Source organism: Coenobita brevimanus, chromosome 23, assembly GCF_032717465.1.
Source record: "Coenobita brevimanus isolate Jiangsu-jjx chromosome 23, ASM3271746v2, whole genome shotgun sequence".
In the NCBI taxonomy this organism is placed as follows: domain Eukaryota; kingdom Metazoa; phylum Arthropoda; class Malacostraca; order Decapoda; family Coenobitidae; genus Coenobita; species Coenobita brevimanus.
Window position 1 is genome coordinate 34,863,583 of NC_136976.1, and position 16,163 is coordinate 34,879,745.

The window sequence follows — 16,163 nt, forward strand, 5'->3', positions numbered from 1 at the left end:
CCAGTGAGATTTTTTCCTCAGGGGATAATGTGCATGGAGGGACATCGTCCTCCAAGGGGTATTGTCCTGACACCGTGGATGAGATGAAGGGATGGCGTGGAGAGGTATATGAGAGCGGGGGTGTGAGGTGGACATAGGGGAGCCTTATGGCGGAGGACAGGGCGTCGCGGCAGCGGGTCTGGTGATATAGACACGTTGGCTTACTTTCAATAATTTTTCTTTAATCAAACATTAAATACTATATCACGAAACGATAATTCTAGTGATTTATAGAAATATGTTGTTTTGCCATATACTACTATAAATTAATCCTCATTACATAAAATCATATAATTTGTCAGTGTACAATACTTATAACTGTTTCTGGTGACTCTTTTCATTATACTGCACAGGCCCAATGATGGTTCCAGGTCAGTAAGGGAGAGAGAGAGAGAGACAGGGGGGGGGCGGAGGGGAAACAAATACAGACACAAAGATCCTCTACAATAAATCTTGTGTATTTCCTACCTCTAAGTATGGATCTGTCGTCAAGTGTATAATCATCCTGTGCTTGATTTATACCCAGCCATACTCCACTGGGAAATTAGTGTCAGTAGTATATACACACAGACGGGCTGGTGTGGCTGATGGCCTATTTCAATGTAAATTATGGCCTGACTTGTATGATTGATGCGGCTTATGAAATGGGGATGTAAATTAATGTTCGGGATGTACATATGTATACTGTATATGCATTTGTCATCACCACCATCATCGTCGTCGTCTTGACCTAAATCATCGTCTTCATAAACAGTAGCACAGTAAATAAAAACATTATGAGCAGCAAAAGGAGAACAAGTCTGATTAAACGAAAAAAAGGCCAAAACTGCCAACTAACCAAGCAACCATCCAACCAATCAACCATCCAACCAATAGTGATGATTGTAGTAATAATTCTTCATTTGTGTGGGTGGTGGATGTGATGAGGTCGTGATAACTGTTGTCATAATATACACAAGAGATGTGTGATGATAACTGTGGTGATGGCGGTGATGAAGCTTTAATGTATATCACAAATAGTAGCCTGTGGTGAGACTGTGTGAAGGTAGTGACGCTTACTAAGATAAATAAAAAGTTTTGTGGTAAGAACTGCGGCAGTGGTGACAGCTATAATGTACTGGTGCGATGTGATGAAGGTAGTGGTGGATGTGGTGGTGTTATAGGAGAGATGTTGTGATGGTAACGGGTGGTGGTGATGATATTGCTTGTGGTAATGAATCTTCGTGCGATGGATGGATGTGATGAAGGTAGTGATGTATGATGTGATGATATATGAAGGGACTGTGGGCTGAATTTGTGGCGATGATAGTGATGTTTCCTAATATGATTTTGAGAATGTGGTGAGTATGGTGATGGCAGTGATGATAAAGCAATGAGTTTGTGATGATTACTGTAGTGGTCATTGCAGTGCTGCTTGTAGGTATGATCTTAGCTAATGTGGTCTGTGGGTGTGATGAAGCTAAATATCGATGTAGTGACGACCACTAAAAATACACACATATATAGACACTGAGATAAACTAAAAGTAGACTAAAAATATTACAGGCACAGACAGACACAAGTGATTTTCAAGACCAAAGATAAAAGGAGAGAGAGAGAGCGAGAGAGAGAGAGCGTGTCTGTTTCCGTGTCTTTGTGAAAAGAGACGGGGAAGTATGGTCAAAGTTTTAAAGAAAAGAGAGAGTGAAAAAAAGGGCAAGAATGTGTGAGGTAGCGATAGGAAGCGTCGAGATGAAGGGTGTGGGAAAAAGCTGGAAGTGAGAAAGTGAGTGAATGAGAAACACTGAGTGAGGGCTGCAGTAACGTTAGAGCAAATGCGAGGGAGAAAGGGAAAATAAGAGAGAATAACAGCAAGACTAAAGGAAATGAAAATAAAGTTACCGCAAAGGAATGTCACTGTGAGGAAGAGAAAGATGTGAGAAAGTGTGAGAGTGAGTGTTAGAAAGCATTGTGATTTGCAGTGTGTGTGTGTGTGTATTTTACATATCAAAAGGACCCTGCATTCTTTTTTGAAGAGGTTTGGGATGATGATTATAATGATGTTGACAATCTCTCTCTCTCTCTCTCTCTCTCTCTCTCTCTCTCTCTCTCTCTCTCTCTCTCTCTCTCTCTCTCTCACACACACACACACACACACACACACACAGGAGAGAAGAGAGAGGACAGAGACAGAAGGAAAGTCGGTGATTCCTTGGCTGCCACTCCTTGGATGCTGCATCGGCCCATATCCGTACAGAGGGATGAAAGGTGGAGGGAAGGAGGGAGGTGAGAAGAATGGATGGTTGAAATGAACTTAGAGATAGACTAAGTTGACCCCATATGACCTTGATCTTTGACCTCTTGACCTTGCTGACCTAATCAGTTCATCGTCACATCATACTGTATCACTGACAAAAGTTTGAGAGAGATCTTATGAGTTCAGGAGATATCGGGCCCACAAGGATAAACGAAGTCGACCCCGTATGGCCTTGACCTTTCACCCCTTGACCTAGCTGCCCTAATCAGGACATCATCTCCTCTTATGGCATCACGGACAAACGTTTGGTGGAAATTCGTCAGTGGGTTTAGGAGATATCGTGCCCAGAAAACTGTTACGGACGCACAGACCAATGCACGCACGCATGGACAAACCAGTCACTTAATGTCTCCTCTACCATATGTGGGTAGAGGCATAAAAATGAGGTATTATTACAGTGCTACCATACACACGAAAGTGACATATCTTTCATTATTTCCATCCCCAGAATATTTCATCCAGTTTAAGGGAGATTTTTCGAACTGAAGGAGTTAATCTTACTTTTCATCAGTGTTTTCACTACAAGGGATATTTTTTGCCGAAATAAAATATCTGCAGAAAGTAAAAATGAAAAAAAAAAAAAAAAGACATCATGGAACTGAAGGGTTAAAGAAAGAGTGACAGCAAATAAGGAAATGAAAAGTAAAGGTGAACATGAAGGCTGACACAGTAAGACAAAGAAAGTGTGATGGATTTAAAAATATAACACTTGAGATGAAGAAAAATAATGGCATTAGTGACAGCAAAAAAAAAAAAAAGGTTAATGACAGCAGGAATCATACACAAAAATAAAAACTGATAACTGAATAATAAGTAAATGTGAAGAGAGTGAAGAGAAAAAGTGAAGTTAGTACCAATGCGAAACTTCCAACCCTTTCGGTCCATTGCCCTAATTTCCATTTTATTTTTGTAACATCCCGACAATCATATTCAGCTTAGAAGGAGTATCAGACGTAGCCTTGCTTAACCCCATCACTACGAGAGGCCCACGTTAAGCTGAATGAAGTCGCCTGTACGTAGAAAGATCAAAATCATATATATATATATATATATATATATATATATATATATATCGTAATAATGGGGCAAAAAAGCCAAATATTAAAGGAAGAACAACAAAGTAGAGAATGTTAAAAATCCAGAATTGAAAATGTAAACCACTGAGTGGCTGATAAAAAAATGGAAAAAGAATATGAATGAAAAGCAACACAGTGATAATATAAAATAAAAATAAATGCTAAAAATGAGATGAAAGGCAAAACAGAATTAACGCAGAAACAAGGTAAAACAAGAATGATGCAGTAAAGGTGGGAAAAATCAACGACCGAGTACTTAGATGCAGGGGGAAGCACACACACACACACACACAGAGAGAGAGAGAGAGAGAGAGAGAGAGAGAGAGAGAGAACTGAAACTGAAAATGCTAATTACAAGAGATAAAAAAAAAAAGTGACTGGCAGCGACAGTGGGATTAATGTACAAACTTTGGTGTTAACGCAGAAGGAAGAATTTAAAGACGATAAATTAAAACTATGTAAACCCAATATTAATAAATAAAACTAAGCAACTTGAAATACAGTGAAAGTATAAGTGGGCAAGATATGATAGATAGAAATATATTAAAAGGAAAAGTTAGTGTAGATAGGCTTCGCAGAAAAATGAACAATTAATGAAAATAGGTGAAAATAAGACTCTGCAAAGGAACATAAAAAGCAAAAATGACAATGCAAAAAAAAACTTGAAATAAAATTTGGAAAAAAGTGACAATCTGTTGAACCTTGAAAAACGAGAGAGAGAGAGAGAGAGAGAGAGAGAGAGAGAGAGAGAGAGAGAGAGAGAAAGAGTTGTGTCGCGTAACCTCGGTCTGTCTGGCCAAGCTGACTCATCAAGCGCAGTCACGCAACCGCCCCAGCAGTGCCGTCACATGCAATGGACCGATGTTCCTGGAGGCAGACAGCGCCTCGCCACGGCGAGGCACGGGGAAGAAAACGATAAAGGGGAGAAATGTGAGGCCGACAGAACAAAGCAGGAGAGAGATGTTAATAATTGGGAAAAGTAAGGTAAAAGCAAGAACATTTGGAATGCAGAAAAAAAAAAAAAAGACTTAAACACTGTAAATAGAGCTGAAGACGAGTGGCACAATAACCATGAATAAAAGAGGTAATGGAAGTACAAAGGAAACAAAACTGATTCGGTGAGTGAGAAAACCAACAGCACAAAAAACTGCAGCCGCGAAAAGTGAGAAAAGGTAAGTACAAGATCTGGAAAAAATAATAATAAAAAAAAAGTAAGATTAAATTAAGAGTGACAGAATAAAGCAATTTCCAGTGAGCTTCTGATGGGCCACATTGAAGACACGATCAAAGAATGATACAAACTTACTTAACAGATACATCATTTAATACAGACAGGCGAATAGAACCAGAAGAGATACAATAAAAATACAGCACGTAAAACTAGAAATGACAACACAAACCTAAAAACTTGCAACAAATCTAGGAAAATGTCTACATAAGTAGACATGATGCTTGTGACAATCAAAAAGGAAATGAAAAACCGACACAAAAAGGAAAAAAAAAAAAAAGAAAAACCCTGATGAACGTAATAATGAAGTGACGGGTATTTTTAAAAAATGAAGAACTTGAAAGTGAGTAAGAGTAAAAGGAAGATTGGAAACGTAAAAAAAGCAATTATGAGCAGATGGCAATAAAAGAAACAAAATAATGAACGAAATCATTCCATTACACGGCAACATAAAAAAAAAAAAAAAAAAGTGACACCCTTAAAAGGGAACGAAAGGTGTGAAAGCAAAAATGACACAGTGAGGCCATCGCCAGTGAGCTCCCGAAGGCCCATACTGATGACGTGATCCCACAGAGATGCTCAGTCAAACTTTATTAAGAACAGAAACTGGAAATAAATACAAACCACTACAGTGAAAAATGACAGTTAAAAAAAGAAATGCAATTAAAACAAACAAGGACAAAGGAAACTAAGGAAAAAAAAACTTGAAAAAGAATGGAGGTAACAGCAGACATGAAGACCCAAAAATGATAAAAAATTTGTAAACATGGTAAAAAAATATCATAGCAATGGCTGAAATACAGAGGACTATATATAAAAAAAAAAGTGATACAACAAAAATACAAAATTATTGATGAAGATAAAAACAAGAGTGACAAAGTAAAAACTGAAAAAAATGGAAAATAGTGAAAAGGTTAAAACAAATGACTCACCAAATCTTTGTAACTGATCTGAGCAAGTGACTCCAAAGACAGTAAATACAAAAATAAATAAATGAAAAATCAAATAAGAAGACAAGACACTATATATATATATATATATATATATATAGAGAGAGAGAGAGAGAGAGAGAGAGAGAGAGAGAGAGAGAGAGAGAGATAGCAGGAGACGACAAAACAAACCAAAAAATCTAAAACGAGTGAGAACAAGTGTGACACAGGCAATCTTCAGTGAGTTCCCGAAGGCTCATACTGACAACATGAGCCCAGTGAAAGAAGCTCAGGCAAACTTAATTAATAGATACTAAAATTAGAAATACAGACAAATTCAGTAAAACCATGGGTAAAAATTTAAAAGGAAAAAGACAAAGGCCATGAAAATGTAAGAATGATAAATTAAACTAAAAAAAAAATACATAAATCGATAAAGAATGAGGGTAATTTCAGGAGTGACGGCAAGAAGAAAGTGTTGACCAGAAAAAAAAAAAAAAAAAAAGACAAAGTGACAATAAGAATAAAAATTCAAAAGGAGGGCGAAATGAAGAAAAACAGAAATATAAAAAGAGTGAAAACCGTAAATGTTAAGGGAATGACAAAGTAAAAACTCAAATATAATCTTAAAAAGAGCGAAAGCAAGCGTGACACAGCAAGGCAATCTCCAGTGAGCTCCCGAAGGCCCACACCGACGACATGAGCCCAGGAAGATACTCAGACTTAATTGGATGGAGGGATGGTGATGGTGGTGGTAGTTGTGGTTGATGATGATGGTGGTTGTGGCTGGGGATGGTGGATTGTGGCGGTTGGTGATGGTGGTGGTTGGTGATGGTGGTGGCTATGGTGGCTGATGATGGTGGTAGGTGAGGTGACTTGAGGGGGTAAGGCTGGTTGTGTTTGTGGTGGTGATCGTAGTTGTGGTTGGTGATGGTGCTGGTAGTAGTAGTAGTAGTAGTAGTAGTAGTTGTTCCCTAGGCAGTCTGGCCGAACAGCCCCGTGTCCCTTAGGAAGTCCATGGCCGAGACCGGGCTTTCCCACAGAGCTCTCAAAGAGTGTGTGTTGTGTTGTTGGCGTAGGTGATTGTGTGCAATGCAGTCTTCCATAATGTACTTAATAGTATGGGGTGCTGTGTTGCATCCTGGACAGGCATCAGCGACGGAGTCATCCATCCTCTTCTGGTAGCTTAAGAGGGTTGGATGGTGCCCACACCTCAGCCTGGCCAGGTGGACCCTGTCCTCACGAGCGAGATAGGATGCAGAAGGATGGATGTCAGGAGGCCGTGCATGCAGCTGTGTGTTGTCTTTAAGTGACTGAATGGAGCGGCGAGTGATCTGAGTGTGGATATGCTTCTGGAAGCTGGTCTGAAGTGGGCGAGGGGGGAGAGATGACAGTTTTTGTGTATGGTATCGTGTGCTGGGTGTTGTTTTGATGTTCCTTGGTGTGGGTGGATGTGCTGCCATGTACTGTAGTGGATGTTGTGGGTTTGTGGAGGCTGCAGCAAGAAACTGGGTGCCTCTCATGTCTAGGTGATCCTTGACTTTGAGGACTTTGCTTTCTTGATGTAGGTGGTCTGTGGGTGTAGTAGCTGTGCAGCCTGTGATTATTTTTAGGGCCTTGTTCTGTATGGTCTGTAGAGTGTTGTAGTGTGTATTGGTGAGGTAAGAATCCCAGGCAGGGCTTGCATAATTCATCACTGAACGTATGTATTGTTTGTATACTGTGGTGGTGGTTTCTTTCTTGTGTTCGAATGTTGTATGGGCAAGTGACCTCAATGCATTGAGTCTTGGTGTTATTTTATTTTTAATGTTTTTGATGTGTTGTTTAAATGACATTGATGTATTGTATGTTACACCAAGGATTTTGTATGTGTGTGTGTGTGTGTGTGTGTGTGTGTGTGTGTGTGGTAGGGGAGTGTTGTTTATGGTGAGGTGTGGGATGTGACTGTGTTATGCTGTCCAGTTTGAGAAAAGAGTCACTGTAGATTTGGCTGGGGCCATTTTGAGCCTGTCTGTGGTGAACCATTCGTGTAGTGTGTTGAGGTAGGGTTGAATGATGTGTGCAGCTGTGATTGCGTTTTGGTGCGTTTATGTAAGTGTTATATCATCTGCATAGGAAGCTATGTGTATCTGTGGTGTGTGGGGTGTGGGTACGTCGTGCATGTATAGGTTAAAGAGTGTAGGGGACAAAACAGATTCTTGGGGGACGTCGTTTGTGAAGTTTCTGATGTTAGAAGACTGACTGGCAAATGTTACGTGTGCACATCTGCCTGCTAAGTAGTTTGCCAGCCATCTTTTTGTGTTATTGTGCATGTTTGTGTTGAGTATTTAGTTTGTGAGGTTGTGGCGGGGGATGGCATCAAAAGCTTTGCTAATGTCTAGTGTGATTAGGATTGTTCTGTGTGGTGGCCTAGCTGATTTCATGCCATCGAAAACTCTCTGTGTAAGGTCTGTAAGAAAGGTGTTTGTGGAGTATAGTGGCCTAAGGCCATGTGACTGGGCTAGGAGAATGTGAGGTGTGACTAGTTGTAGTAACAGTCGTTCAGTGACTTTATAGAGGGTGCAGAGGAGTGTGATGGGGCGATTTGAGGAGGGTACGTGGGGTCTTTGTTGGGTTTAGTGATAGTGATGATATTGCCATGCTTCCAGGTGTTGGGTATTATGTTGTGTGAGTAGCTGTAGTTTGATATGTTGGTGAATGCTTGTATGCCTTGTGGTCCTAGGTGTTTAAGGTGAATGTTGTGTTATGTTGTCTGGTCCACAGGCAGATGAGTGCTTGAGGTTGTTAATGATGTGCTTCGTCTGGCAGTAAGTGAAAGTGCGTAGTCTGGGTCTGTGGGGAACTGTCTCTTACGTCGGATGATACGTCGGTCTTCGGGATGGGGGTTTAGATGGCTGACGTGTGAAAAGTGATTGATGAGAGTGTTTGCTTGTTGTTTGTTCGAGGGTATGGTGTCTGTTGTTGTGATGGCAGCGTGTGATTGTGTGGTGTTCCTGTTGGAAAGTGTGATGCTGTTTAGTGTTTTGTAGAGTTTACTGATGTTTGTTTTGTGGTCAAGTGTTTGGAGGTAATATTTCCAGTTTAGTGTTTGCTGTTCTGATATTTTATTGTTTATCTGAGTGTTGAGTTCTTGTATTTGTTGTATGGTGTCTTGTGTATGGGGTGTTGGGGAGTGTCGCAGTGTGTCCCGTTGTCTGATGAGGCTTTGAATTTCTGGTGTGAAGTTGGAGTTGTGTCTCTTTCTGTTGCCTCTAGGGATGTGTCTTTTGTCTGCGTTTTGTATAATTGTATTGAAAGTGTGCACAGTGGTGATGATGTTTGTGATGGGTGTACTGTTTAGTGTTTCGAGATGTTGTTCTGTTTCAGTTACAAAGGCCTCCCAGTTGGCTCTCTTATAATTAGTGTATGTGTGTTTGTGGCCAGATGGGGTGATTCTTGTTTTGGTAGTGATGATGATTGGGAGGTGATCAGAACCTAGGGTTTTGACCACTCTCCATGATGTAGTGGGGGCGAGGTTTGGGGAGCAGAAGGTGATGTCTGGAGATGATGGGAGGAAGAGGGCTTGGTGTTGGATATGGGTATGTTGGTCTAGACTGTTTAGTATGAAAAGATGATCTGTCTGGGATTGTAGTACCAGTCCTCTGTCTGTGTCAGGGTTGATGGTGGCTGTGGTGTAAATGACTCAAGGGGTAAGGATGAAAGTGTTTGTAGTGATGGTGACAGTTGTGGCTGGCGATGGTGGTGGTTGTGGTGGTTGGTGATGGTGGTGGTTATGGCGGCTGGTGTTGGTGGTGGTTGTGGTGGTTGGTGATCGTAGTGGTTGTGGTGTAATGACTCAAGGGGTAAGTATGATAGTGTTTGTAGTGATGGTGGCAGTAATGGCTGACGATGGTGATGGTTGTGGTGGTTGGTGATGGTGGTGGTTATGGATGAAGGTGATGTTAGTGAAAGTGGTGTTAATGACAGGAGGGATTAGGAAGAGAGTGTTTGAGGTGATGGTGATGAAAATTGTGGCTGGGAATGATGATGGTTGTGGTGGTGTTGGTAGTGATAATGCTTGGACATAGGGTGGTGGTGATAGTGGTAGTTACTAATGGGAATGGTGGTTGTTGTGTCTACCATGGTGGTAGTCGCAGGAAAGAGTGTTGTGACTGGATAAAGGTGGTTAATTGTGGTGGTGGTGCTGGTGGTAATCGTGCTTGTCATGGTGGTGATGGTGGTGGGAGTGCGATGGGGGTCTGGAGTTTGTGGTAGTTACAGTTGCGGTAGTGGTACAGAGGTGATACTCGAAGGTCCTGTACTGGTAGTTGTGGTACCGTATGGTGGGAAGGATGACAGTGATGGTAGTAGTTGTGGTAGTGATGATTTATTCATGATTTGCAGTGACAGCTGTAGTGATGTAGGTGTGATGTTGGTGTTGTGGTATTACCAGTTGTGGTAGCGATATTTAGTGATCCTTGAAGGGCTTGTAATGGTAGTTGTGGTGGTAGTTGTCGGAATGATGATAATGTAGTTATTGTAGGACTATAGCTGTAATTCTTTACAAGTATGTAGAGGTAGTTGTGGTGGTAGTTGTGGGAATGATGATAGTATAGTTGTGGGAGGACTGTAGCTGTGATTCTTGACAGGCTTGTAAAATAAATTGTGGTGGAAATTGTGGTGGTAGTTGTGGTTAGGGATAAAGTGATGATTCGTGAATGGCTTGTAGCAGTAGTTGCAGAGATAATGAGAGTGATAGTATTTGTGGTAGGGATATAACAGCGATTCTTGTAGTGGTAGATAATGAGAGTGGTAGTAGTTGTGGTAGTAACATAACAGCGATTCTTGTAGTGGTAGATAATGAGAGTGATAGTAGTTGTGGTAGTAACATAACAGTAATTCTTGTAGTGGTAGATAATGAGAGTGGTAGCAGTTGTGGTAGTGATATAAAAGTGATTCTTGTAGTGATAGGCAGGGTGGTAGTTGTAGGCATGATAGTGGCAGTAATTGTAGCGATGTATATGTGGTCGTTATGGTGGGTGCAACATTTGTGACAATGATGTAGTGGAAGTTCTTGACGGGATTGTGGTGGTAGTTATGGTGGTGGAGGTCGTGAGGATGATGGTAGTAGTGGTAACAGTGTGTGTGTGTGTGTGTGTGTGTGTGTGTGTGTGTGTGTGTGTGTGTGTGTGTGTGTATGTTACTTATAACAGTTACTGGGATGGCTGAAGGAGGCAGACGAAGAGTAAAACCAAGAACAAGGTGGAGAGATATTGCCTAACTTTTCACCCAAACTTTTCTCTTCAAATTCCACCACGGATAATTCCCATGCTGTTGCTTTCACCTTTTCACTCCCTCACCTGTATCTGTCTATATTTACCTGTCTCACTTTCATTACCTGCCTCTGTCTTTTTTTACCTGTATGAGTATCTTCTGTATCGGCATATTTACCTGTGTCTGAGCCTGTATATGTACCCTGGCTTCCAAGAATATCGGTGAACTGTGGGTCTGATGCCACAGGGAATTATTCGACCATGCCAGATTAATGTCCTGTTAATGTCTGTATTCACTGTAATATCTGTGACCATATCTATATCTCGCTGTCTTATACTCCTGTGTTTTCCTTGGCATTAATCTTATCTGGTTGAGTGTTCTTTCAGCAAGTATAGATCTGGTTGCTGTGCTCTGTGTATTGTTATTATTATTATTATTATTATTATTATTATTATTATTATTATTATCATCATCATCATCAACATTATTATTATTATTATTATTATTATTATTATTATTATTATTATTATTATTATCATCATCATCATCATCATTATCATCATCATTATTATTATCATTATTAAGTATGATGTATGTATGTATGTATTATTTAGTGGTGATAGCAGTCATAGTTATTGTTGTATTAATATCAAATATGTAATAACGAAAAAATAACGTTAGAAATAAGACAGACAGTAATAGTCAGTAGTGTAAAATGGTATAGTCGTAAGTATTAGTAGTACTGATACCAGGATAAGAGGTACTATTCACTCCCTTTAACTTCACCCAGGCTTCTCCCCTTTGGCGGCTTATTTAACGTACTTCATTGGGAGAAAATGACAGTGTTTTGGTTCTACGTCCTATCCATAGCACTTCTTCATAACTGGCATCGTATTCCAGGGTTGATCTACTGTATTGTTATAACTCAGCATCGAAGATGGAGGGATGGCAGTTTTAGGCCAAGTAGCAGCAGTAGTGGAAAAAGGTGATAGTAAATATTAATAGTACTGATACCAGGATGAAAGGTACTGGCAGCAGCAGATGTGGAAAAAATAGCAGGAAAGAGTGTTGTGGTTGGAAAGGGTGGTTAACTGTGGTGGTGGTGGTGGTGGTAATTGTGTTTGTCATGGCACTGATGGTGATGGGAGTGCAATGGGGGGGGGGGGAGCTGGAGTTTGTGGTAGTTATAGTTGCGGTAGTGGTACAGATGTGATACTCGAAGGTCCATTGCTGGTAGTTGTAGAGAGGCGGCCTGCAGTCCTGACGGACCCAGGTTCGCATCCCGGTTGGGTCAGGGAACAGTTTAAGGATTTGAATTTCACAAAAAGCAGACTTTTCTGATCTACCAGATGACCCGCCGACATATGAACGTACCCCCGCTAATACCAGTACACCAGTCCTGTATAAGACAGCCCTAGCAGGTATTCAATATGGACAGTGGGTGTTAGCGCCGATGTGGTGACATATGGAGATGTAGGAGGGTCACTGGGCCCCAAGGAAGACTTGGGAATAGGCACTGAAACCGTTACCCACAGTCGGACACGTAAAAAAAAATCGTAAGCAGTACCAATGCTAAGAAAAGGAGTACTACCAGCAACAGTAGTAGTAGTAATAGTAGTGAGTGCGGCCGTAGCAATCATGATATAGTCTCAGGCAGTAGCCACAAAATCATCCAACAATACATTCTCTCGGCAATAAATCTCGCTTTTCGTTTTCCTTTTCACCTCCACTTGTTTTTGTTCCTCCAGATTTTATTGTTATTGTAGAACCGACCTCCTCCCTCTCTTTTTTGTCCTTTTGTCTCCCTTCTTCCCCTCCCCATTCCCCCTCTACTCTCTCCCATCCACTTCATATGCATCCCTCTGATCTATACTTCTCCCATTCTTTCCTCTCCATCAAATGTTTCTTCCATTTCGTTTCTCTTCCTTTCTACTTCATACCACTCCCCTTCTCTCTGTACTTCACCTCATCTTGCCTCCTCTGTCCCCCTTGCATACCTCTCCTTCTACACCTCCCCATTTATCTACACTTTTTCACCCTTTCTTCCCTCTACTTCTTGTTCTACTTCACAAACTCATCCCACCCATCTCCATACTGTTCCTCATCTCCTCCTCTTCCCCAGACTCTTTCTCGTCTTTCTTCTCGCAGCTCCTCAGTTCAGACTTCTCCTCCTTCTCTCCCTTAGTCTCCCTCCCCCCTCCCTCTCTTCCTTTTCTTTCTCGTGTTTCTCCTCCATCCCATTCTTCATTCTTCTTCTCACCCATGCTCTCCTCCCCACAAACTCTAGCCCTTCTACTCCCAGTTTTATCCACATTCCTCTTATTTTCCTCCCTTCCTTTCCACCCTCACTCCCCCCCCTACCGCACACCTGTTCTCCTCTCTCTGTCCCCGTCGCTCCCCTTCATATTTACTGCTCCCCTAACCCCTTCCCCTCCCTTTCTACCCTCTTTCTCTCTCCCCTCTCACACTCCCATTCCCCTCTCTCTGCTTCCCTATCCTCCCCTTGATACCTTTTTTTCCCCTATCTCTCTTCCCCCCCCCCTCTCCTCGCCTCCCTTCTCCCTCCCCTCCCCTCCACCTTGCCCTCTGTTACGACTTGTTTTGGGCTGTTGTGTTGATTGTTTTGCTGTTGTCGTCTCCCCCATGATTTTTTTCTCTCGGTAATTCTCGTTTATTTTTCCTTTTCTCTCACACGGTTCTTTTTTCTTTTATTCATTTTGATACTGTTTATTTTACTTTTCTCTCGTGTTTCTTTTCAACTTGTTATTTTTTTTTTTTTTTTTATTCTTGTTCATTTTACTTATCTCTTGATTTTTTTCCATTTTGTTTTTGTCATGGTCTTCCTGAACCTCATACATAAGCATAATTTGTCTGTGTTTTTCCTTCATTGTTTATTTACATGTCAGTGTTGGGCTTTGTGGTGAATGGGGGCGTCCAGCATCCACTCACTCAGTGTAGCGATGCCATATGATGTCTACACTGAGTGACAAGCCAAATGGTTTCCTGTACCCAGGAAACCATTTACTACGCTGGGTGGTAACCATATAACCAGGGTCTTTGGCAGGGTTAAGTGTCCGGCAGATTCCCCTATCCAAAATCACTTAATCATGGCAGTCGTTTCAGAGAGCCTCGGAGGGCCCAATACCTGCCCAGGGCCCCAACCAAATGGGCTGACTCGCATGGCCATGCAGAATGAGAGAGGTGTGATTGAGGAGAGTTGTGAATGTGTTCAAGAGTGCGAGAGTTTCCGTGATGGGATTGTGTGAAACGAATATGAAAGGGTGTGAAGTGGAGGAGTGGGAGGGTGTGTAATGTGTAAAGATTTGGCATGAATGGGCGAGGAAGATGCAAGGAAGGAATTGCTTTGTTGATGAATGAGGTGTGGCAGAACGGAATGAGAGACTAAAAATGTGTCAGCTCGAGGTGTATGTATGTCTAGTTCAAGTTTGAGAAGGTGAAAGTGGTGGTGATTGTAGCATATGCACCGTGTGAAGACAGGAGTGAGAGAGAGAAAGAGAGGTTTTGAGATGAGCTGGATGAAGTAGTGGGAGAAACGCCCAGGATCTATAAGGTAATCGTAATGGGTGATATGAATGGAAGAGTAGACACTGGTCCTGAGTACCAGGAGATAATGATAATGGAAAGCAACTAAAGAATATGTGTCAGCAGAGGAGGTTGGTTATGTGTAACTCGTATTTCAAACACAAAGTTGGACAGAAATATACATGGTATAGAGGAAACGGGGATCGTGTTGAAAGAAGCCTGATTGATTACTTGCTCATTGGGAGGTCGATGATGGGAATGGTTGCTGATACGAGGGCCGCGAGAGGACGATGTGGAGGTCTGTCAGATTGTGATATGCAAGATCAAGCTGAAAGGTGTGAGGTGGACCAGGAGAGAGAGGAGCAGTGGGGGAGAAAGATAAAGTTGAGATGCTGAGAATCAAAGAAATGGCAGATGATTACAGGACCAAAGTAGATGGAGGAGTTAGAATCAGTGAATTGGAATGAAACAGACCTGGTCAGCCTGTGGAATGCATATAGGGATTGCTTAGTTAGGAATGCTAAAGCGGTGTGCGGTGTGGCAAGAGTAACAACAAAGAAGAAACGTACGGCATGGTGGGATGATGAGGTTCAGAGAGCGATGGAGGAAAAGAGAAGTGGCTAAAGTGGTTAAAAGAAAAGGGCTCAGTTGAAATAAGAACTGAATATATTGAGAGCAAGAAGCACGTAAAGAGGCTAGTGAAGAGGAAAAAGAAGGAGGTAAATGATGATCTAGGAAGAAAAAAGAATGCAAACTACTCTGAAAAGAGGAAGTTATTCTGGAAAGAGGTGCGTAAATGTAGAAATGAAAGTGGAAAGAAATGTGATGATGTAAAGGATGTTGGTGGTAGATTATTAACCCATGGAGATGAAGTAAGGACCAGATGAAAAGAATATTTTGAAAGCCTGGTGAATGAGAATAGAGAGAGCAGAGTTGCTATATACATGATTGGTTTTGGGGATGTGCAAAGAAGGAATGCAGTGCCAGGAGACGTAACACTAGCACAGGTGAAGAGTACTGTGAAGCGACTGAAAAATGGGAAAAATGGGACTGATGAGGTGCATGCAGAGATGCTTCAAATGTAGTGGAGAGAGTGGAATGAATACTTGTTGGAGATATGTAAGAAGGCATAAGACATGGATGAGTGAAACTGTGCCAGCAGAGTGGAAAAAGGCTGTGATTGTACCCCTATACAGAAATAAAAGTGAGCTAAGTGAGTGCAAGAATTTTCGTGGCATAAGTTTATTGAGTGCAGTAGGGAAGGTATATGGAAGAATTATTATAAAGAATGTAAGACAGATATCAGAAGTCCTAGTGAGTGATGAACAGGATGGTTTTAGGAGTGGCAGAGGATATATTTGCAGTGAGACAGATAGCAGAGAAGGCTTGTGAGAAGGACCATAAGGTGTTTATGGCATTCATGGATCTGGAAAAAGCACATGACAAAGTAGACAGAGAAGGATTGTGGAAAGTATTTGCGAATTTACGGTGTAGATGGTAAGCTGCTCGGTGCCGTCAAGAGTTTTTATGATGGTAGTGAGGCACGTGTAAGGGTTAATAGGCATCTAAATGAATGGTTCACGATCGGTGTGGGCGTGTGACAAGGTTGTGTGATGTCCCCATGGTTGTTCAATATATATATGGATGAGGTTATGAGAGAAGTAAAAACACAAGTAATGGAAAGGGGGATGGCGTTGATAATGAATGGTGATGGATGGAATATCTTAAATTTGTTGAATGCTGATGATGCAGTGCTGCTTGCAAGTACCGGACAGGAATTTGGTAGGCTGGTGCAGAGT